The following is a 9476-nucleotide window of genomic DNA, read 5'->3' as shown; positions in this document are numbered from 1 at the left end:
ACTACATGGTGAAGGTGTTTTCTGAAGCTGTGTAGCCCTTAGATTCAGTTTAAGAGACTTTCATTTTTTTATTGCTTTAAAGTGCTTTTCAGCTCCTGAATGGCGTTTTCCATGCATTTACAATGTTTGGCATTTAACTTCTGGCTGAAGGGTTTTCTTGATGTTTTCACTGCTCTAACGTGTTACTGTGGGTGTTACTACATGGTGAAGGTGTTTTCTGAAGCTGTGTAGCCCTTAGATTCAGTTTAAGAGACTTTCATTTTTTTATTGCTTTAAAGTGCTTTTCAGCTCCTGAATAGCGTTTTCCATGCATTTACAATGTTTGGCATTTAACTTCTGGCTGAAGGGTTTTCTTGATGTTTTCACTGCTCTAACGTGTTACTGTGGGTGTTACTACATGGTGAAGGTGTTTTCTGAAGCTGTGTAGCCCTTAGATTCAGTTTAAGAGACTTTCATTTTTTTATTGCTTTAAAGTGCCTCTCAGCTCCTGAATAGCGTTTTCCATGCATTTACAATGTTTGGCATTTAACTTCTGGCTGAAGGGTTTTCTTGATGTTTTCACTGCTCTAACGTGTTACTGTGGGTGTTAGTACATGGTGAAGGTGTTTTCTGAAGCTGTGTAGCCCTTAGATTCAGTTTAAGAGACTTTCATTGTTTTATTGCTTTCAAGTGCTTTTCAGCTCCTGAATAGCGTTTTCCATTCATTTACAATGTTTGGCATTTAACTTCTGGCTGAAGGGTTTTCTTGATGTTTTCACTGCTCTAACGTGTTACTGTGGGTGTTACTACATGGTGAAGGTGTTTTCTGAAGCTGTGTAGCCCTTAGATTCAGTTTAAGAGACTTTCATTTTTTTATTGCTTTAAAGTGCTTTTCAGCTCCTGAATAGCGTTTTCCATGCATTTACAATGTTTGGCATTTAACTTCTGGCTGAAGGGTTTTCTTGATGTTTTCACTGCTCTAACGTGTTTATGTGGGTGTTACTACATGGTAAAGGTGTTTTCTGAAGCTGTGTAGCCCTTAGATTCAGTTTAAGAGACTTTCATTTTTTTATTGCTTTAACTGTTAAAAGATGTTTCTGTGGGTGTTTATATATGGTAGAGGTGTGTTGTGATGATATTTAGCCATTAGATTCAGTTTTTGAGACTATCATTTTTTTATTGCTTTAAAGTGCTTTTCAGCTCCTGAATAGCGTTTTCAATGCATTGACAATGTTTTGCATGTAACTTCTGGCTGAATTGTTTTCTTAATGTTTTAACTGTAATAACATGTTTCTCTGTGGGTTTGTATTTATTGTAGAGGTTTTCTGTGAAGATGTTTAGCCATTAGATTCAGTTTCTGAGACTATCATTTTTTTATCGCTTTAAAGTGCTTTTCAGCTCCTGAATAGCGTTTTCACTGCATTTTCATGGTTTTGTATGAAACTTCCGGGTGAATACCTAAAACAGGCCAAACTGACTGAAAGCAACTGTATTTCATCCTTTCCACATACTACTGAAGAGATTTTGACTTTAGAATCAGTTTTGGAGACTTTGAGATTTGTGTTGCTTAAAGTGCTTTTCAGCTCCGGAATAGCGTTTAATAAATATTTTAATGGTTTTGTATGAAACTTTCGGTTGATTACCTAAAACAGGCCAAACTAACTGAAAGCAACTGTATTTCATCCTATCCACTTACTACTGAATAGATTTTGACTTTAGAATCAGTATCGGAGACTTTGAGTTTTTTATTGCTTTAAAGTATTTTTCAGTTCCTGAATAGCGTTTTCACTGCATTTTCATGGTTCTGAATTACATTTCCGGGTGAATGCCTAAAACAGGCCAAACAGACATGCATTGCACACGTGATGAACACCTTTTTTTCTTATTTTCTTCATCGCTGACTTTTTTTTGCCTTTGGCGCTCGGGATTTGTCATTGGCGCCTGGGAAAACAGCTTTGGCGCGCGCCAAAATTTTCTCTATGCAGAAAAAACCCTGGCAGCCCTAAATGGTCTGTGAACGCCGCCACCCCCTTATTGCGTACAGTTTCTGTTGATTCGCGATGTCCACCTCAACGGCTCCCAGACCAACCACAACCCTACCAATCTTCTCCCTTTTATACACACCTCTCGACCCTCCCTTCAACAGGTACAGCCACTTGCCTAATTGTCAGCCCACCGCTTGACCGCTCCCCTAACTACCCCCATTATTCACTACAGATCGCATAAAGTAGCCCACATTACCTTATTTTTTTACTTGTGACCACTTATAGCTATTCCGATTGGAAACTGACCCTAGTTTGACCCAATTTTGACATGGCAAAAGATTTGCAGGAGCAGAAAAAGATTTGCAGGAGCAGAACAATATTTGCAGGAGCAGGATTTGCTGCTAGACTATTGACTAGAAAAAGAAAGTTTGATCATATAACATCTACTCTTGTCTCTTTACACTGGCTCCCTATCCAAGCCAGAGAAGTTCTACTACTAATTTACAAACCTCTGCATGGATTGGCACCACTGTACTTCTCTGGTCTCCTTGCACCCTATTGCCCGGCAAGGACACTTAGATCTCAAGATGCTATCTGGTGGTTCCCAAAATTAAGAAAAAATCAGCTGGAGGTAGGGCGTTCTTATATAGAGCACCTCTTTGGAACAAATTACCTGTCTCAATTAAGGAGGCTGATATTGTTTCAACATTAAAAATTACGTTAAAAACGTTCTTGTTTAGTCAATTCTACGATTGTTAAAGGTAAGCATGTGTGTATTTACTTTCTATAGGAACCTTGGGTGTGTGTTTGCCTATGTGTGTATCACATGTAACTTCTAAATTGTAATTCTAGCTTATATGTTCACATTGCCCCATCAAGATGTTACATCTAGATGTTACAAATAAATTAAACCTGTCACTGTATATTGTTATAGTTTCTATTGCTCTATATTGTTACTGTTATAGCTTATGTTAATAGTTGGAGACAACGGGGGACGGGTGGTTTTCATCCTTATTCGTATAAGTATAACTTATTTTAGAGTTCTTTCCTCTGGAACAGATTTCAACCGAGGCAGGCTTCAAAACCCATTGACACTGTATGACTATGTTTAGCCTGTGTTCTGCTCCTCTCTCTCACCAACCGTCTCTGGAGGAGGGGATCCCTCTCTGAATTGCTCCTCCCAAGGTTTCTTCCATTTTTTCTCCTGTTGGGAGTTTTTCAGGGAGTGTTTCCTTGTCTTCCTTGTGGGTTTAGGTTGGTTGAGGGGCAGTTCTATGGGCGTATGTAAAGCCCTTTGTGACATCCTTGCGTGTAAAAAGGGCTATACAAATACATTTGATTTGATTTAAGTGGACAATGTTTGATAGCAACAGCCTTTCTCTGCCTAACTAGTAATACAATAAATCTGCAACATATGCAACCAGTTAACAGATCAAAAGTTCACATATCCTTGTGATCACCCAGATGATAGTTAGGTTTAAGGTTACCAACAGTTTAATGTTTAAATAACAGTTTGCTCATAAGTGTACCCTAATTTAGTTTATTGGTATTTGGTAACAAAGGGCCTCCTTTGCATCAGTGACAAACAAGTGATCAATAACATGACACTGTACAAATAAATTTGATTTGATTTGATTTGAATAAGAATACAATTGATGGCAGCATTATTCATAGCTTTCTAAGTAATTAATCATTTGACTGTAAATCATAAATATAATACTAACTTATGTGTCAGACAGCCATTCATGTAATGGTATGCTAAATCATGATCATACTAAACATTTAAATTAGGGTATAATATTTTAGCAATAATTTATTTATTTATAAGTTGTTTATTTATAATCATTGGGTACCTATTTGGAAGTCAAAAACAGGCAGAGATTTTAGCACTGTCAACAATTATTCCACAATCAATATGTTTGGATTTTAAATGTAGCCAGAAATGTAATGAGAAAGTCAGACTTAGGTTAAGACTATTTAACAGAGAACCAATATATTACATTTTGATCAACAGGACATACGTAATTTATAATGTTGGGAACGGCAGACAATTTAAGGCTCCATAACTATTTGTATTATTGTAATGGAGCATCGGCAATTCCGTCAAAAGAATGAAAAATTATGATTTTATGATGTGCCTAGATTGCGTGGACCAAATACAAATACTTTTGAGTATTTCAATTGTGATCATAGAAATGGAGGTACCAAAGACACTATCTATAATTCCAGATATCTGTGTGTGTGTGTGCATCACCAACTTCATCACCGGAACTGTGCACCATCTATCTATAGTTCAAGTTCAAGTCTTTTATTTGTCTTTTATAGTTAGAGAAGTCTGTGTGTGTGTCTCACTCATAGACTGTAAAAACAATCGACACAGTAACAGGCCCTCAAAAGTGAAGCCAAAGCCTCTCGATCGACCCCTGGTGGCTGGCTGCAGTAAAGGTCGAAAGTCCCACCCCCTCCATGTTCGCGGATGGGACATGAGCCAAACTAAAAAGAAGTGCATATCAAAAAAAAAACAATGATTGTTTCTGTCATTTTAGGTAATTATTATCGCGCTGATGACTGTTAAAATGAAGCATTTTCTGATCAGTTTGTTTTTAATTTGTTATTTAACGATAGAAAAAGGGGTTCATATGTGCTTGCAATTGGGTCGGGTGAATGTCAATTGGGACCTTGATACCACCCAATCAGTACTGCACAGACTCTGGCTCCAAATTACATCACCGGCGCCAGATGGCAGCACTCTTATCCGGGATATTTGGGATATTTTGGCTTTTCACACAGTGGGAGGAAGCTGCCTCTTGGCAGGGACGTGCACACGCTATGGCTAAGGTTGCCCGTGCAACTGCCCGTTTGCCCTCCTCGAGTCAAAGTGCCCCTCCGAGGAAAATAAATAAATAATAGTGAATTTAAACAACTGCAGAATTTCATGTTGACCTAGATTTTAAAAATCGCCACCCGAAACATTTCATAAAGTAGCCTTATTCACTTCCAATCAATAAGCCTATGGGCAACGAGAGTGGAAGTCACAAGGGGGAGGGGGGTATGCCCCCTACTCTGTTTACTCTGCGGTAACTACTGCACGCGACCGCCACCTGAGCCTGCATTTTCTTGCATTTAAGAGACGATCACAGGTGTTTTATTCTGTGTCGATAAAAAACTGCTTTGACGTTGTCAGAAAAGGTGAGTTTTAAGTTGTAGAAATGTATAACAAACGAACACTCATCTTTAAGTTTTTTGAAATCAATAAAAATCTTCATAAATCCAGGCTCAGTTTGCCACGTTTAGCCTAAATAATCAGACGGCTAGCTTGCTTACCAGACAACTAGCCCGTTATCACATGCTAATTTTTGGGTAGGAAAACTAAGCTACTGATGGATAGTTTATAACATTTTGTTTTAACGAGAAGAATAAATGATGGATGTAATGCATTACAAGAATTATTATCATTAGTAGGCAGGCAATTTTTTTTCCCAAAAAAAATTCGGGGGGGGCGCCCTTTTTTCAGGCCAGAGCAACTGCCTTTCAAAATTCCTGTGCACTTCCCTGCTTCTTGGTCTCACTTATATCACAGACTGCATGACTGGCACTGTGCATTAAGTTTCAAGTGTTATTGTCAGGTGCACAGAACAACACAAGGTCAGACTGGGCACTGAAATTCTTGGGACAAGACAACGCAACATTAGTTTTTGCGATGTCACAAAGTGTTTTACAACATTAAGAAAAATACAAAACACTTAAGTATTGTGATACAAAATATCAAGCTATTTCCATCAAACCTATGAAATACAAATAGCTTAATAAAATTTTGTATTTGAAATACATGTATCATAAATACTGCTCATCCCTGTGTACACCGTCCATGGTGCTCATTGCCAAATAAAGAAACTTATCTCACTCTTAATTAATTTTATTTTAATTATTTATTTTTGGCTAAAAACAACCCCTACTTCCCGCTGTACTGCTGAGGACTTGCCACATGGGCCTGGTTTTTTATTCTGGCTCAGGGCATTTTCTGCATGTCTTCCTCTCTTTCTTCCCTGCCTTTTTGTCTGTGTCTAACTGTCCCTACCCAATAAAGCAGTAAAATGCCAAAAATATGACTTACTACTAATGAAGAGAGTAAGACAACCTAAATTCACACGGTTAAGATGATAGTTCACCAATGAGCTCCCCAATCAGAAAAGTGTTGTCATGTACATTGTACACAAATATACTATTATTGCTGAGGAGCAGCACCGTATCCTAACCCAGATAATGTTGTTGAAATACGGTTCAAAAATAAAAACCACAAACAGGTTTAAGGTGTAGGCAGAATCAACCCATGTTTTTATTTAATCTGTAGCATAAGAAAGTCATTTTTGTGTTTAATATTTTTGACTGAGCATAATCTACAGTTCCATACCAGTTAACATTTGGAGATGAGGGATGTTGAAAAATAATTCCTCAGAGATTGTTGGCCAAAGCCTAAAGAAGTTAAATAACATTTCCATTTATTTTTTATCTCAATAATAACAATCATAATTATAATATAGCTACCATCAGGTTTGATCTAGGGCTACAGTATGTGTGTTTGAGAGGCGACAACCCCTTTAAAGATTCTACACATTAACTACCACACTTTGTGACTGGACAGGACATGTTGCAGGCCAGCCTACACTTGACCTGGGCTCAGGCCAAACAAGGGACTCATTATAATTCAGATAGAAATAGAATGCATAGATAAAGCGTGGAAAGGGCACGATCCTCTAAATAGATCTAATCCAGTCAACAAATGACCTTTACTGTATATCCAGGGTATGTTATGTCAAAAACAATGCCTACAGAAAGTCTACTGTTAGAAAATATCCCCTTTTTAACCTTACTGCACAAATTCTAAATCATGTTTTTGTTTAGCAAATTATTGGAAATTTGATTGAATTATAAAATTAGTTTGAGAAATTATTTTTGTAATCAAATTAGATATAACACCCCTGAGACTTGACATAAAATAGAAGCCATACTTGGTAGCCTACCTGGAGAAACATTTCTTACTTGTCTTCCTGAAATCTGTGATCCAGTAGTATCAGGTTGGAAGAGTACAATTACATACCAAGAGCTGGGTGATACCAATCAAAATCAGTGCTTGAAAGAGTAATGACATGACAACTTTTCTTAAAATGTACTTGGATGTTGATACTTATGCAAGTAATCTATTTCTGTGTTTGAAATTAAAAACATTTTAATAAAATTTGTAAAACACGTTTTTGCAAACAATACAAGTGTGTAGACAAGTGAGAAACAATATTTATAATATTTAATATTTTGTATTTAAGGCTGTAAGGTTGAAAAAGTTCCTTTCCTTTGCATTGTGCATTGCGACTTTCCATTAATTGTATTTATAAAGGTTTCTTTCTGGACCATCAAAGTTTATGAGCTCATGGACAGGTAACCCTTTGAACTGAAACATTTGCTGTTTTGCAAGCTGCTTTGATGTACTGTATTAGACCAATATCCCATCCAGTTACTGCAGCTGTTGTTCAACAAAGAGTTACACTCTTAGCAATAGCACTTATTACAGTATATTTTCCCACTGAGGAAAAGTTCAAATGCCCAAGCACACACTAATAAATAAGAACATTGTTTAAGGCACAGCCCTGAGGCCAAATACAAGTGGTGTGTCAAATCTGTTCTAGTTTGTCTCCCTCCCTGCTTACCCCCACGAATGACATGTTTGTCATAGTATCCATTGTATCCATTTTATCACATTGTACAGCAGATGGGATAAGTATATATAATAATAAACATTCTCTAAACAAAGGTTTTTCCAAATACAGCAACAACATTGCCATTAGAGATTATAGAGTTAGAATCATAATTTACGTAATAAAACATTATGTACAGCTTAATAAATATATATACGGTCTGTAAACAGAGACAAACAAGAAAAGTCCATTAACAGGTAAGGTTGTCCGGTGAGGAAAAGAAACAAAAAACATGGCACACTAACTTTAATAATAAAAACTAACATTACATTTAAGACAATTACGTCAAAATTCAATTGTAAAGCCAGGATCAAGTCTCTGGACACAAGTCTTTAATCTTTAATGTCTGAAAGTTGATAGTATTATAAGTACATATCCTACCAACAAAACTAATCCAGAGCTCTAAATAGGTGGTCCACCAAATGTTGCTAGCTACGTGTGTTCTACGCAGTGCTGTCTTGACATAGGATGGCTTAACAGTAACATAAATAATGTATCCATGTAACACTGTCTACTAAGAACCATATTGCATTTATATTGAGACACACCCATAATGCACTCTACACACTTGCTGACAGTGCTTTACTTCTCATTACAGCAAATGTAAGTGCACATCATTTCTTCTGTAATGCATTTCTGTATACAGATGTTTCATAGTGGAAGTGTAAAAACGTAATAAATAACACCTAATAAAACTTTTGGAAAAAGAAAAAGCCACTTGACAAAAGGGTGTGTGGTGCATTGTTCAAGTTGAGCAAAGAAGAAGAAAAAGGTTTTGGCATCAAAGGAGAGCAATAGGGTTAAAGTGAAATATTGTGCCGAAAAACACATTATATTGAAATGGAATAATGGAACATGAAGCACAATGTATTGGGTGTGCACAATGTACTTTGTACAGGCTTTGCTACAAATTCTGCTACAGTACCTTCTTAACAATGACTATGGAGTATATACATTTACGTACTCTGTGAATCCTCAGGGCAAATGTATGCTTAGCATTTGAATGCAAAGTATGCATTTTATGTAATACAGCTTTCATTAATAAAGTAGCCACTTCCAAATCTATATAGATTATTGTCCAATGTGAGATTTGTGCGAAAAAAATATCAAAAGATGATTTGCTTGCAAAGTCAATTTGTTTAAGTGTATGGCATTAAAATACCACAGATTAGAAAAAAAGTGATTGTCAAGCTCTGGTTATAAAAATAAATAGGTTTGTAGATGATGGCATTCTATCACACAATGCAACAGACACACATTAAAGATCCCATGATATGCTGTTTTTGGATGCTTTTATATAGGCCTTAGTGGTCCCCTAATACTGTATCTGAAGTCTCTTTCCCGAAATTCAGCCTTAGTGCAGAATTGCAGCCGCTACGAGCAGTCACACAATGAGCTTTCCTCAGGACGTGCCGTTTCTGTGTCTGTACATTTAGTCATTTAGCTGACGGTCTTATCCAGAGTGGCACACTGTGTGTGTAGCTTTAAATGCTATGAGGAAGAAAGAGGCGGGGCTTACACCCCGAAGCCATTTGTTTTGAGAATAATGGCTGGCTGATGAAGTTATTGGCTGGCTAGCCAGCTCAGCCAAAACCTAAATGGCTGCTGCAGCCGCCAAAATGTTAATAGCTACAAATGGCTGAAGCTGCCACTTCATGTCTACAGATGTGTATGTTATACTGATTTAGGCTACTAGATCTCAATATTTCCAAGTTCTAAAAGAGCACAAAAATATCGATAATACACTAGTTAGTCCTGGCAC

This window comes from Hypomesus transpacificus, unplaced genomic scaffold, assembly GCF_021917145.1.
Source record: "Hypomesus transpacificus isolate Combined female unplaced genomic scaffold, fHypTra1 scaffold_144, whole genome shotgun sequence".
Classification (NCBI taxonomy): Eukaryota; Metazoa; Chordata; class Actinopteri; order Osmeriformes; family Osmeridae; genus Hypomesus; species Hypomesus transpacificus.
The sequence above is the reverse complement of the archived record's forward strand: the minus strand, read 5'-3'. Positions refer to the sequence as shown.